Genomic DNA, 14,715 nt, shown 5'->3' with positions numbered 1-14,715 from the left:
TCTAACTAACATTTTTTTTTTTTTTTACCACAAAAGAACATTTATATACAATGAGCTGGATATATAGCTCAGGGGTAGAACACTTGTCCAGCATGTGCAAGGCTCCATGTTCAATCCCCAGCACTGCAATAAATAAATAGATGCAGTGAGTACTGGAAAGTCTCCAGCCATTCACCTGACCTCATTTAGTACCAGCAAGTTCAGGCAGTGTGCTCTTGTTCAATAGAGCAAAATTCTGGCCATTTGTAAGATAGCAGGTGAACATAAAATACCCATATTTGGGTCACTCTTGTCAAACACAGTGAACTTTTGTGAACTATGTTGCCCTTTTGAATTTGCCTGGCATCTTTGCCAGGGTTATTTTGCTGACAGTGTTATTTATTATTACAAGTCATCCCCCCACACCAATAGCCAGCCAAGGGTAGCTGTGGCCTATTTGTCATTCCTTTTGACTCACATGGACATGACTGACTTCATTGCTCTTCAGTTTTAGACACTGCTAAGTCCAAGTTTATCTGTCTAAGAAACAGGGACAGGGTATGGATGAAGTTAAAACATCTTTGGCTGGGTGGACATGGTAGCACACACCTTTAATCCAAACACTTGGGAGGCCAAGGTAAGATTGTGAATTTGCAGCCAGTCTGAGCTATGATGTGAGTTCCAGGTCAGCCAGGGCTAGAGTGAGAACCTGCTTGAGCCTGGGCTACAATGACATCCTTGGGGCTGAGATGATGGGCCAGCAGTTAAAGTGATTGCTGACCAAAACTGACAGCTTGGGTTCAACTCCCCAGGAGCCACATAAAGCTGGATACAAAAGGCCCTAGCATGTTTTTTCCTCCTCACAAATAACTAAATGTTTTTTTAAATAAAATAAAATAAAATAACATGACACCCTGAATAAGAGTGAAAACATCCAAAACATATGGAATAATGAAGGCAGTCCTGTGAGGGAAGTTTATAGCTCTAACTGGCTACATTATAAAAATAAATAACAATAAAGATCCATCTGAAGGCATGAGAAAAATAAGAACAATCCAGACCTAAAAGTACCAGGCAGATAAAAAGAAATTAATCAAGATGAAGGCAGAAGTCAGTAAATCAGAAATGAAGGAATACAGAAAAAAGTTTAAAAATGGAAGATCTGGATCTTTGAAAAATAAACAAGATTGATAACCCCCTAGCCAAATTGACCAAAAGAAAGAGGAAGACCCTACTCAGCAAGATTAGAATTGAAAAAAGAGATATTACAACATATCAATGACATTGGACGAATAAGAACATATTTCAAAAACCTACATTCTACAAAATTGGAAAATCTGGAAGAAATGGGTAGATTTCTTTAATTACTTGATTTGTCGAAGCTAAACCCACATTGGATCCAAGTTCTAGAGGCCAGGGAAGATTAACTTGTCAGGAAATGCCATAGGGTTAGAAAGTATCTATAGAACAGGTTTAGCCTATGGGTCAAACCAAAGATGAATCTTATTTTATACAGGCTCCATGGTGAGAAGATCAGTGTTGTCATGTAGGAGTCTATTCATTTTCTCCACTGATTACAGAATTAACAGGTAGGAAAAGTTGGAAAGTCAATCAAGTTTTTAAAAAGTTAATGTAAAGTGAAGGTGAAAAAGCAGAGAGAGCGGATGTGGTGGAGCACTCCTTTAACCCCAGCACTCTGGAGGCAGAGGTAGGAGGATCGCAGTGAGTTCGAAGCCACCGTGAGACTACACAGTGAATTCCAGGTCAGCCTGAGCTAGAGCGAGACCCTACCTTGGGAAAAAGAAAAGCAGCGAGAACAGACTCCATGTGGAAGTTGGGGATCTGGAGCCTGAATCCACTGAAACCTGGCTGTTAGTGAGCAGAACCGACCCAATGCCCTTGCCTGGTGGGTCAGTTTAAAGATGAGAGTGTTGATTGATCCAAGGTGCATCCTATACTGTGCATGTCCCAGCCATGTCCTGGCAAGCCTTCCAGTGGAAACCTCACCCATGCCCCTCTGTAGCCGGGGAGAAGAACCTGGAAGTGAGCTCCCCCCTCGCCATTTTGGTTGCCATCTTGGAACACACCAGTGAAAGGCTGTAGCCATCTAGCTAGAGGCTCCTCCTTCATGCTGCCTCCAAGTATCTGGATTCCAGTGAAGAACTGCCAAGCAGAGGAAACCATCTGAAGGGTTTATATCCTTCCCTGAAAACTAGAGGGAACTCAGGAGTTAATAACTCTCCCTAAAACTGGCAGGCAATAAAGAAGTCACAGAGATGCAGCCTTGACAGGCTACTCCCGATTGTTAAACTTCCCTTAACTCAGAAAACCTTGAGGGAACAGAAACCATCCGGTGGGTTTTTCTCCCTAGACAATTTGGCTAAAAATGCTTATTCTGAGCAAGCACACAAATAACTGCAGTTCCTTATCTACTTCCTTGGACCTGCAGCTGGTCCAGTCTGTTTTCCTTAGGATCTTCCTTATAAGCTTGCGACCCAGCCTGGCCCAGTGCTTCAGCCTTCATCCCTTGGGAAGGTTGTTGCCCTTTGCTGTTTCTCTCAATAATGGCCTGTCTGTGGAGATCAAGTCCAGTGTTCTCTTTTGCTTTGCTCTTACACTTTTCTTATGCCATCTAGTTTCTGTGGCATCTCATGTGGGCTGCAACGGAAGAGGACATTACATAGACATAGTGTTGCAGTCCGGTTCGCATTGCTGGTAGAAATCACCCAACCAAGAGCAGCTTCTGGGAAAAAGAGATTTATTTTGGCTTACAGGCTCAAGGGGAAGCTCCATGATGGCAGGGGAAAACGATGGCATGAGCAGAGGGTGGACATCACCCCTTGGCCAACATAAGGTGGACTACAGCAACAGGAGGGTTTGCCAAACACTGGTATGGGGAAACTGGCTATAAAGCCCATAAGCCCGCCCCCAACAATACACTCCCTCCAGGAGGCATTAATTCCCAAATATCCATCAGCTGGGAACCTAGCATTCACAACACCTAAGTTTATGGGGGACACCTGAATCAAACCACCACACATAGGAAGACATCCTTATTCCTCCCTCCATAAATGAGCTGGTCTTCAGCCAGATGACCTATGCTGTCTGAAGAAAGACTGGGTGGACGGAGAGGGCTAGGAAAGGAGATGTGATGTATCATAGACTCTGCAAACCCAACAGACCCAAAGAGCCATTGTCTGTGGAACGAGGGGAAAGTGAGCCAGTTCAGTGGAGAATTTGGTTCAGACTTGGACATGTTTTTGCCAAGTCCTCTGTCCTGGTCACGGAACCCTAGCAAGCTTCTTCAGAGCACGACTTAACTGGTTTCTGAGGGACCAGTAACTGACCTGCTTGTTTGCCTCCTGCTTGTGTGAAACAGTGATTTAAACAGTAATTAACTGCTATTCTAAAATAACTATGCACAGCTAACCAGTCAAAAGGTAATATAAAGCCAATCTGGTGGGCTGGAAAGGCAACTTAGTGGGCAAGGTGCTCCCTGACAAAGCCAAAAGGACACAGGTTCAATTCCCCAGTACCTGCATAAAACCAGATGCACAAAGTGGCACATGCATTTGGAATTCATTTGTGGTGGCTAGAGGCCCTGGAATGCCCTACACACACACTCTCTCTCTCTCTCTCTCTCTCTCTCTCTCTCTCTCTCCCCCTCTCTCTCTCTAAATAAATAAATAAAATATTAAAAAATCACCAATCTGGTGGTGCTGTAATCCTATCACTTGGGAGGTGGAAGCAAGAGGATCAGAATTAAGGCCAGCCTGGGACATAAAACCCTGTCTCAAAACAAACACAAACAAACAAACAAACAAACAAAAAACCCAGCCAGGCATGGTGGCCCACACCTTTAGTCCCAGCACTTGGGAGGCAGAGGTAGGATGATCTATGTGAGTTAGAGGCCAGAGTGAGATTACGTAGTGACTTCCAGGTTAGCCTGTGCTAGGGTGAACAATGGGACCCTATCTCAAAACAAGCAAACAAACATGTGACCTTTGTACCACAATTGGGATTGGACCAATGGAGATGACATGAAAATGAAGATGGAGAAACTGACCTCAACAATGATGGATTGTTATTTATTAGAACAATGAAGAACAAGTTCCTGGTGGGATCTAAACTTTTGCCCCCGGGTAGAGCAGAACTGGGGGTTTAAAAGGAATGGGTGTTGGAAAAGGAATGAGCAGGAGTGTGGGATGAAGTTTAAAAAACTGTTTTACGCTGTTCCATTGGTTGAGTTTGTATATTTTTTGGTTAGTCCAGAGATGGAAAGAACAAAAGGGAGTGAAGGATGGGAAAGATAAGATGGGAACAGGCTGATTTTTTTTATTTTTCTGCTGACTGGTTTATGAAGTGGACCGGGCCTGATAATGACTCTGGGGTCAGACCTGCCTATCTTTGAATAATGGGCTTGCTTTTGTGTTCTCAGGGCAGTGGTCTGTGTGTAACATATGTTTTTATAATGCTATGGTCCAGAGAGGTATAGTACAGTCCACAGAACTTTCTTTTTCTAGGCTTCCACTAAGTTCAGTTTGTTCCAGTGCCTTAATAACCCTTCAACGACAATTAAATTTGTTTAAGCACTTAATAATTGTTCAAATGTCACTACCCCTAAGTATTTGCTTACAATGGAAGGTTTTATATTTTATATTTTAGGTGTTAAGTAAGGAAAAATATTGAAGATTTCAAACCTCCAGCTTTACTTGTGCAGAAGACATAAGCCAAACTTAAATCCCACATTATAGAATTGTTGCTGTGTAGAGTGTCCCACACCAGTGTGAGCTTTATGAGATGGGATCCATTTTTAATTTCCATTTGAAAAGTAAAGCACTGAAGTTTAGGGGAGGTTTGGTCCTTGTCCCGACTCATAGAAGTGGTCAGTGGAAGCTAGGGAGTGCGAGGAACTTGCTTCAGGTCATTTTCTAGGATGGTGCAGAAGTGATGGTGTGACCGAGGTGCCAAGAGCGGGTAATATTAGCCCACTTTCTGATGGCCTGTCTGTTCCCCTCAGGGTCCCATGAAAGCTGCACAAACACTTTCAGATTCGCAGGTAAAAGGTAGATATCTCAGGTTTCCCCTGGGTTCTGCTCTTAGTCTCTGCCTGTGTAAAGTGGTCCCAACTGAACACTGATGACTGCGTTCATCCAGGAGTGTGAGTGTGGAGGTGAGTGCAGCTGGTCTTTGACTAGAACGGCACATAGCACACAGTCGGAGGTCAGCCCGGACGTGGAGTCCTGTGCAGTTGTGGGAGAACTGAAGTCTTCATGTAGGTAGCTGAGTTGACAGATATTCAGGCCAGTTGCAGTGGTACAAGCCTTTGATCCCAGCACTTGGAAGATCACCATGAGTTTGAGGTCACCATGAGACTACATAGTGAATTCCAGGTGAGCCTGGGCTAGAGTGAGACCCTAGGTCCAACACCCCCCCCCCCAAAGTAAGAAACAGAGCTTTCAAATAATCGCTTGGGGCTGCCTAGGGAAATTTGGCATTCTGAGTAGTACAGGGGCAATTAGGAATTGGTTGAACTTACCATGGATGGCCGGAATTTCACAGTGTTGTGTTGGAAATTCACAGAGAAATGCCTGTGACGTGGGCAGAGAGTGGATGAAGTTGCAAATCTGGAGGGTCTGGGGATGAGAGAGGAAACATCCAAAGACTGACATGCAGGTAGGAACACATGCCCACCCCAGGCTTTATTTCTTTTTATTTATTTTATTTTCATTTTTTTTCTCAATTTTTCTTAACATTTTCCATGATTGTAAAAAATATCCCATGGTAATACCCTCTCCCCCCCTGCCACTTTCCCCTTTGAATTTCCATTCTCCATCATATCCCTTCCCCATCTCATTCATTCTACTTACATATATACAATACCAACCTATTAAGTACCCTCCTCCCTTCCTTTCTCTTCCCTTTATAGCTCCTTTTTAACTTACTGGCCTCTGCTACTGAGTTTTTTCCTTCTCACGCAGAAGCCCAATCATCTGTAGCTAGGATTCACATATGAGGGAGAACATGTGGCACTTGGCTTTCTGGGCCTGGGTTACCTCACTTAGTATAATCCTTTCCAGACCCATCCATTTTTCTGCAAATTTCATAACTTCATTTTTCTTTACCGCTGAGTAGAACTCCATTGTATAAATGTGCCACATCTTCATTATCCACTCATCAGTTGAGGACATCTAGGCTGGTTCCATTTCCCAGCCTCCTGTGAATTGAGAGGCAATAAACGTGGTTGTACATGTACTTCTAAGGAAATGAGATGAGTCCTTTGGATATATGCCTAGGAGTGCTATAGCTGGGTCATGTGGTAGATCAATCTTCAGCTGTTTTAGGAACCTCCACACTGATTTCCACACTGGCTGGACCAGATTGCATTCCTACCAGCAGTGTAGAAGGGTTCCTGTTTTTCCACATCCCCGCCAACATTTATGATCATTTGTTTTCATGATGGTGGCCAATCTGACAGGAGTGAGATGGAATCTCAATGTAGTTTTAATCTGCATTTCCCTGATGACTAGTGACGTAGAACATTTTTTTTTAGATGCTTATATGCCATTCATATTTCTTCCTTTGAGAATGCTCTATTTAGCTCCATAGCCCATTTGTTGATTGGCTTGTTTGATTCCTTATTATTTAACTTTCTGAGTTCTTTGTATATCCTAGATATTAATCCTCTATCAGATATATAGCTGGTGAAGATTTTTTCCCATTCTGTAGGTTGCCTCTTTGATTTTTTCACTGTGTCCTTTGCTGTGCAATATCTTTGTAATTTCATGAGGTCCCAGTGATTAATCTGTGATTTTATTGCCTGAGCAATTGGGGTTGTATTCAGAAAGTCTTTGCCAAGACCAATATGTTGATGGGTTTCCCCTACTTTTTCCTCTTGCAGTTTCAGAGTTTCAGGTCTGATGTTAAGGTCTTTAACCCATTTGGACTTAATTCTTGAGCATGGCGAGAGAGAAGAATCTATTTCCATCCTTCTACAGATAAATATCCAGTTTTCCCAACACCATTTGCTGAAGAGGCTGTCTCTTCTCCAATGAGTATTTTTGGCATTTTTATCGAATATCAGGTGGCTATAGTTACTTGGGCTTGCATCTGGGTCCTCTATTCTGTTCCACTGATCTAAATGTCTGTTTTTGTGATAGTACCACACTGTTTTTGTTAATATGGTTCTGTAGTATAGGTTAAAATCAGGTATGGTGATACCACCAGCCTTATTTTTGTTGCTCAGTATTATTTTAGATATTCAAGGTTTTTTGTGATTCCAAATGAATTTTTGGATTGTTTTTTCTATTTCCATGAAGAATGCTTTTGGAATTTTTTTTAATTTTTAAATTTTTATTAACATTTTCCATGATTATAAGAAAAATATCCTATGGTAATTCCCTCCCTCCCCCCTGACACTTGCCCCTTTGAAATTCCATTCTCCATCATATTACCTCCCCATCTCAATCATTGTGCTTTTGGAATTTTGATAGGGATGGCATTAAATGTGTAGATTGCTTTAGGTAAGATTGCCATTTTCACAATATTGATTCTTCCAATCCAGGAACAAGGGATATTTCTCCACTTTCTAGTGTCTTCTGCAATTTATTGCTTGAGTGTTTTAAAGTTCTCATTGTAGAGATTCTTTATTTCCTTGGTTAGGTTTATTCCAAGGTACCTTATTTTTTTTTGATGCAATTGTGCATGGGAGTGATTCTCTGATTTCATCCTCTATGTGTTTGTTGTTAGCATATATGAAGCCTACTGATTTCTGTGTATTTGTTTTGTGTCCTGCTACATGGCTGTAGGTTTTAATCAGCTCCAACAGTTTGCTAGTAGAGTCTTTAGGGTCCTTTATGTATAGAATCATGTCATCTGCAAATAGTGATTATTTGATCTCTTCCTTTCCAATTTGTATACCTTTTATGTGTGTCTCTTGCCTTATTGCTATGGCTAAGACTTCCAAAACTATATTAAATAAAAATGGGGACAGTGGAAACCCTTGTCTTGTTCCTGATTTTAGTGGAAAAGCTTCCAGTTTTTCCCCATTTAGTAATATGTTGGCTGTAGGCTTGCCATAAATAGCTTTTATTATATTGAGATATGTTTCTTCTATCTCCAGTCTCTGTAGGACTTTTATCATGAAGGGATGTTGGATTTTGTCAAATGCTTTCTGTGCGTCCAGTGAGATGATCATGTGATTTTTGTCCTTCAACCCATTTATATAATGTATTACATTTATAGATTTGCGTATCTTGAACCATCCCTGCATCTCTGGGATAAAGCCTACTTGGTCAGGGTGAATGATCTTTTTGATATACTCTTGTATTCTGCTTGCCAATATTTTGTTGTAAATTTTTGCATCTATATTCATGAGGGAGATTGGTCTGTAATCTTTTTTTGTTCTATCTTTGCCTTGTTTTGATATCAGGGTGATGCTGGCCTCATAGAAGGAGTTTGGTAGAATTCCTTCTTTTTCTATTTCCTGGAAAAGCTTAAGAAGCAATGGTGTTAGCTCTTCCTTAAAGGTCTGGTAAAATTCAGCAGTGAATCCATCTGGGCCTGGGCTTTTTTTAGTTGGGAGATTATTGATAACTGTTTGGATCTCCATACTTGTTATAGGTCTATTTAAGTGATTGATCTCATTTTGATTTAATTTAGGTAGGTCATATAAATCAAGGAAAACATCCATTTCTTTCAGATTTTCATACTTTGTGGAGTATATGCTTTTATAGTATACCCCTATGATTTTTTGAATTTCTCTGGAATCTGTTGTGATGCTACATTTTTCATCTCTGATTTTATTAACTTGTGTCTCTTCTCTCTTTCTTTTGGTCAGATTTGCTAAGGGTTTATCAATCTTGTTTATCCTTTCAAAGAACCAACTCTTTGTTTCATTGATTCTTTGGATTGTTTTTTTAGTTTCTATTTCATTAATTTCTGCCCTAATCTTTATTATTTCTTCCTGTTTGCTGATTTGGGGTTTGCCTTGTTCTTCTTTTTCCAAGGTTTTAAGGTGAAACCTTAGGTCATTTACTTGTGACCTTTATAATTTCTTAATATAGGCACTTAAAGCTATAAAATTACCTCTTAGAACTGCCTTCATTGTGTCCCAGAGATTTTGGTTTGTTGTGTTCTCATTTTCATTTAACTCTATAAATTTTTTGTTTTCCCTCTTTATTTCGTCATTGACCCATTCATTATTTAGTAATGTGTTGTTTAATTTCCAATATTTTGTGTATGCTCTATGGCCTTTCTTGCTATTGATTTGCAGTTTTATCCCATTGTGGTTAGATAGAATGCAAGGAATTATTTCAGTTTAACTGAATTTGTTAAGATTTGCTTTGTGTCCTAATATATGGTCTATTTTAGAGAATGTTCCATGTGGTGCCGAAAAGAATGTATATTCTGCAGCATTTGGATGAAATGTCCTGTATATATGTGTTAGGTTCATTCCTTCTATGACCTCATTTAGTCCAGATGCCTCTTTATCTATTTTTTCCCGGGATGACCTGTCAATTGATGAGAGTGGGGTGTTGAAGTCACCCACCACCACTGTTTTGGTGTTATCTGTGACCTTAGTTCTAATAGTGTTTGTTTGACGAATTTGGGGCCCCCATGTTAGGTGCATATATGTTTAGGATTGTAATGTGCTCCTGTTGGAGGGTGCCTTTAATCAATATAAAGTGGCCTTCCTTATCTTTCTTAACTATTGTTGGACTGAAGTCTACCTTGTCAGATATTAGGATAGCAACTCCTGCTTGTTTTCTATGTCCATTTGCTTGAAACACCGTTTTCCAAACTTTCACCCTAAGATAATGTCCATCCTTTGTAGAAAGGTGGGTTTCTTTGAGGCAAAAAATTGAAGGATTCTGCTTTTTAACCCAGTCTGCAGACCTATGTCTTTTGGTTGGGGCATTGAGGCCGTTGATATTAAGGGATATTATTAAAAGATGTGTATTCATTTTTGCCATTTTTTTGGAGTTCTTCCAGTTTTACCTTTGTTCGCTTGTGTTAACTAGCTTTTGAGTATTGTTTGCTTTTTCCTGGTTTCTTACATGTGTGCTTTTCTTTTTCTTCAGCATGGAGGATTATTTCAAGTATTTTCTGTAGAGCTGGTTTTGTCTTCAAATACTCCTTTAGCCTGCTTTTGTCATGGAATGACCTTATTTCTCTGTCTATTTGAATGGATAGCTTCGCAGGATAAAGTAACATTGCTTGACAGGTGTTATCTTTCAGAACTTGGAATACATCACTCCACACCCCTCTTGCTTTTAAAGTTTGTGTTGAATAATCCGCTTTAATCCTGATGGAATTGCCTTTGTAGGTAACTTGATTTTTCTCTCTGACTGCTTTCAATATTTTTTCTTTGGTTTGTATGTTTGGTAGTTTGATTATAATATGGTGAGAAGAGGTTCTTTCCATGTTTTGTCTGGCTGGTGTTCTAAAGGCTTCTTATATCTGCATTGGCATTTCCCAATTTGGGGGAAGTTTTCTTCTATGATTTTGTTGAAGATGCCAACTATGCCTTTTGAGTGAAATTCTTCTCCTTTTACTATGTCCTGAATTCTTATTTTGATCTTTTCATAGTGTCCTGAATATCTTGAAATTTCCACTCATACTTTTCTATAAGTTTTTTTTTTCCTCTTTGTTGGCTTGTATTAGATCTGCCACCTGGTCTTCTAGTTTAGATATTCTGTCCTCTCCTTCATCCATTCTACTGGTGAGATTTTCTACAGAGTTTTTTTATTTCATTAACTGTGTTCTTTATTGCTAGTAATTTTAACTGGTTTTTCTTTATTATTTCTATTTCCTTATTTATGGCTAGTATTGACCTCTTTATTTCATTAAATTGGTGTCCTCTGTCTTCTTTGCTTCATTTGAATTCTTCTTTGAGTTCTTTGAGCATATTTATAATCATTCTTTTGAAATCTTTCTCACGCATTTCCTCTAACTCATTCTCACTAGAGGTCATTTCTGATTAATTATTAATTTTACAACATTAATAATTTTTGGTGGATTTATATTGTATTGACTTTTGGTGTTTCTTATGTTACAATGTATATATTTTTGCATCTTGGATTATTTAATGATTGGATTTTTCCAGTTAGCTGGGTATTTTGAAATTATCAATCAATCTGTTGTTATATATCTTCAGGGTAGTAATTTAAGGTGTTAGGTGTGGCTCTGAAGACTCTCAGAGTATGTACAAAAGTGACTCTAGGTGTTGGGTGTGCCTGCTATGAGAGTATTCAAGTAGGCTAAGAGGAATGAAATACAGGCAGATTCTAAATTTTATCTCTACAATGTACACTGTCAAGGAAAGACAGCTCAGAGTATTTATCCAAGAGTAGGTATTATAACAACCAGATCCTCTGTCCCTTAGGCTGTGTGGTGCCTCACCCACTCCCTTAATCCTAACAACAAGGCGGTTAAGATTTTTGGTCTGTAGGGGGTTCCAATTCAGCTTGTGACCAAGTGAGACCCTTCCCTAATGTATAACAGAAGAGTAAACAAAGCCACTATAATTCAAGAAGCAACAAATAACAAGCCCAAAATACAGCTTATTTAAAAATGGCAAATCTATCTTATTTAACATCTAATTTATCCTGTTATGGAAGGTACAATTAGCACTTCCGGTTCAGGCATATATACCAGGTTTAGCAGGTGGGTACTGACCTGGTGTAATCCCAGTTACCTTTTGGGATGATTTTGGCCTCAGCTGCACTCTTACATCTCCTTTTTAACTTACTGGCCTCTGCTACTGAGTTTTTTCCTTCTCACGCAGAAGCCCAATCATCTGTAGCTAGGATTCACATATGAGGGAGAACATGTGGCACTTGGCTTTCTGGGCCTGGGTTACCTCACTTAGTATAATCCTTTCCAGACCCATCCATTTTTCTGCAAATTTCATAACTTCATTTTTCTTTACCGCTGAGTAGAACTCCATTGTATAAATGTGAAACATCTTCATTATCCACTCATCAGTTGAGGACATCTAGGCTGGTTCCATTTCCCAGCTATTATAAATTGAGCAGCAATAAACATGGTTGAGCATGTACTTCTAAGGAAATGAGATGAGTCCTTAGGATATATGCCTAGGAGTGCTATAGCTGGGTCATATGGTAGATCAATCTTTAGCTGTTTTAGGAACCTCCACACTGATTTTCATACTGGCTGGACCAGATTGCATTCCCACCAACAGTGTAGAAGGGTTCCTGTTTTTCCACATCCCTGCCAACATCTATGATCATTTGTTTTCATGATGGTAGCCAATCTGATAGGAGTGAGATGGAATCTCAATGTAGTTTCCCTGCAAAAAATAAATAAAGTATTATATAAACCATGATGGCTAATGAATATGGGATTAAGAGCAAAGAAAGGATTAAAGAAGATTCTAAAGGTATTACATGTAATCAGAAGTTAAAGTGTCTTTCTGCTCCTGTTCTGATGTAAGCCTTTTCTTCTTTCTGCCCTCAAAGATGTTATCAGAGGGCTGGAGAGATGGCCTAACAGTTAAGACACTTGCCTGCAAAGCCTATAGATTCAGGTTTGATTCCCCCAGTACACATGTAAGCCAGATGCCCAAGGTGGTACATGAATTTGGGGTTGATTTGCAGTGGATAGAGGCCCTGGCATGCCCATTCCACTCTCCCTTAAACAAATAAATAAAATATTTAAATTAAGAAAGCATGCTATTAGAGTGCAAAGATAAAAATAAAAGCAACAAAATTAAATTCTAAGTGGGGAATTTGGTCGATGAACATGCTATATGTCTCCTTGTGAAAGTAGGAGTCACTTAATCTAAATACTTCCTGTGTTTCCAAAAATGTTATGATGAGGAGAATATCATGATGATTTGTTTATGAATTAAGAGCTGCTATAACCAATAACCATGCAATATGTAGATTTTCACATTCCTGACTCAGGTGTCTTAGCTTAGAAAACATCATCAAGAGTCCTACCACATCATTGTACCTGACTGTTTTAGAATTCAAATCATTTTATGATGACCCTTCTAATGAGTCCTATCTCTTTCATTTTCCCTTTTTATTTGTTCACTTCACTGCTCTAATTCTATTATCCATTTTTAAATTTTTTTGTTTTTATTTTTGTTTATTTATTTGAGAGCAACAGATACAGAAAGAGGCAGATAGAGAGAGAATGGGTGTGCCAGGGCCTCCAGCCACTGCAAACGAACTCCAGACACATGTGCCCCTTGTGCATCTGGCTAACATGGATCCTGGGGAATTGCGCCTCAAACCCGGGTCCTTAGGCTTCACAGGCAAGCACTTAACCACTAAGCCATCTCTCCAGCCCTATTATCCATTTTTTTTATTCTACTTTTTTGTGCCTTGAATTCCCAGGGATCCTCCTATCTCTACATCCAGGGCACTGAGATTAAAGGTGTACTGTTTCTTTCTTTCTTTTTTTTCATTTTTCGAGGTAGGGTCTCACTCTAGCCCAGGCTGACCTGGAATTCACTATGGAGTCTCAGGGTGGCCTTGAACTAATAGCAATCTTCCTACCTCTGCCTCCCTAGTGCTGGGATTGAAGGCATGTGCCACCACATCTGGCTAGGTGTACTGTTTTAAAATGTTAATTTTGAATATGAAAACTGTAAATCTCCCTGTGAAATTCTTGAGATATCAACATATGTATAAATGTAAGGTGGATATTCACTCAGATGCCCCTTCTCTCCTTTCTCTCCTTCCCTGGCTAGGGAGGAAATACCATTTCTCTCGGTGGGATCTTTTTCCTCAACATACCATATTCATCCACTAATTTTGTCTTAACTGTCATCTGCCTGTTTTACTGCTGAGTGAATTTTTCTTTTCTCTTTTCATTTTTTAATATATATTAAATATATATTACATATATATTTAAAATATTATTGACAAGTTCTATACTTACAGACAACAAACCATGGTATTTCCCTCCCCTCCCCTGCTTTCCCCTTCATAACTCGGCTCTCCATCATATCCCCTCCCGTTCTCCATTAGTCTCTCTTTTAATATGATGTCATCATCTATTTCTCCTATTATGAGTGTCTTGTGTAGGTATTGCTAGGCATTGTAAGATCATGGATATCAAAGGCCGATTTCTGTACATACAGTTGTAGGTAAGGAGTCCTACCCTTTCTTTGGCTCTTACATTCTTTCTGCCACCTCTTCTGCAATGGACCCTGAGCCTTGGAGGGTGTGATAGAGATGTTTCAGTGTTGGACACTCCTCTGTCCCTTCTTCTCAGCACTATGTTGCCTTTTGGGTCATCTCAGTAGTCATCACCATCCGAAACGAGAAGCTTCTCTAAACAGAAGGGAGAGTAGTATTAATATATGAGTATGACCTTTAAGTGTAGTGCTTTCAGAGCAATTTGGTGAGAATGGTCATGAGCCTTAGGGGTATAAAGCCTGTTCTTGCCTGGATAAATGCATATATTATTCTCATCTCATTTTACTAAGTTTTGGCTGGGCCTGTGCTTACCATTTTTCTCTCAATGAACTTCAGTGTCTTGGAGAGTATTTTTTTTTTCTTCCAAGGAGGTTTTACTTCAACTTCAACAGTTGATTTTTCCCATGTATAATCACAACTCCTGTTGGGAAACGTTATTCACTTTTAATGAGTCCAGTAACTTACATCATTGACACATGTTCTTGGAGATCATTTCAATTCCCCATGCAGGATCTGTCACTGCAGCTACAATGAAACGACAAACACTTCCAACAAGGAGATG

At 39.7% G+C, this 14,715-nt stretch overlaps 1 protein-coding gene across 1 annotated transcript in view; it reads left to right on the top strand.

Moving 5' to 3' along the window:
• LOC101617395 (zinc finger protein 548) overlaps window positions 1–14,715 on the top strand; it is a 473,530-nt gene that overhangs the window by 11,041 nt on the left and 447,774 nt on the right.

The sequence above is a fragment of the Jaculus jaculus genome, chromosome 14 (assembly GCF_020740685.1).
Source record: "Jaculus jaculus isolate mJacJac1 chromosome 14, mJacJac1.mat.Y.cur, whole genome shotgun sequence".
In the NCBI taxonomy this organism is placed as follows: domain Eukaryota; kingdom Metazoa; phylum Chordata; class Mammalia; order Rodentia; family Dipodidae; genus Jaculus; species Jaculus jaculus.
Note: the sequence above shows the minus strand (reverse complement) of the source record. Positions and strands in the feature narration are given on the sequence as shown.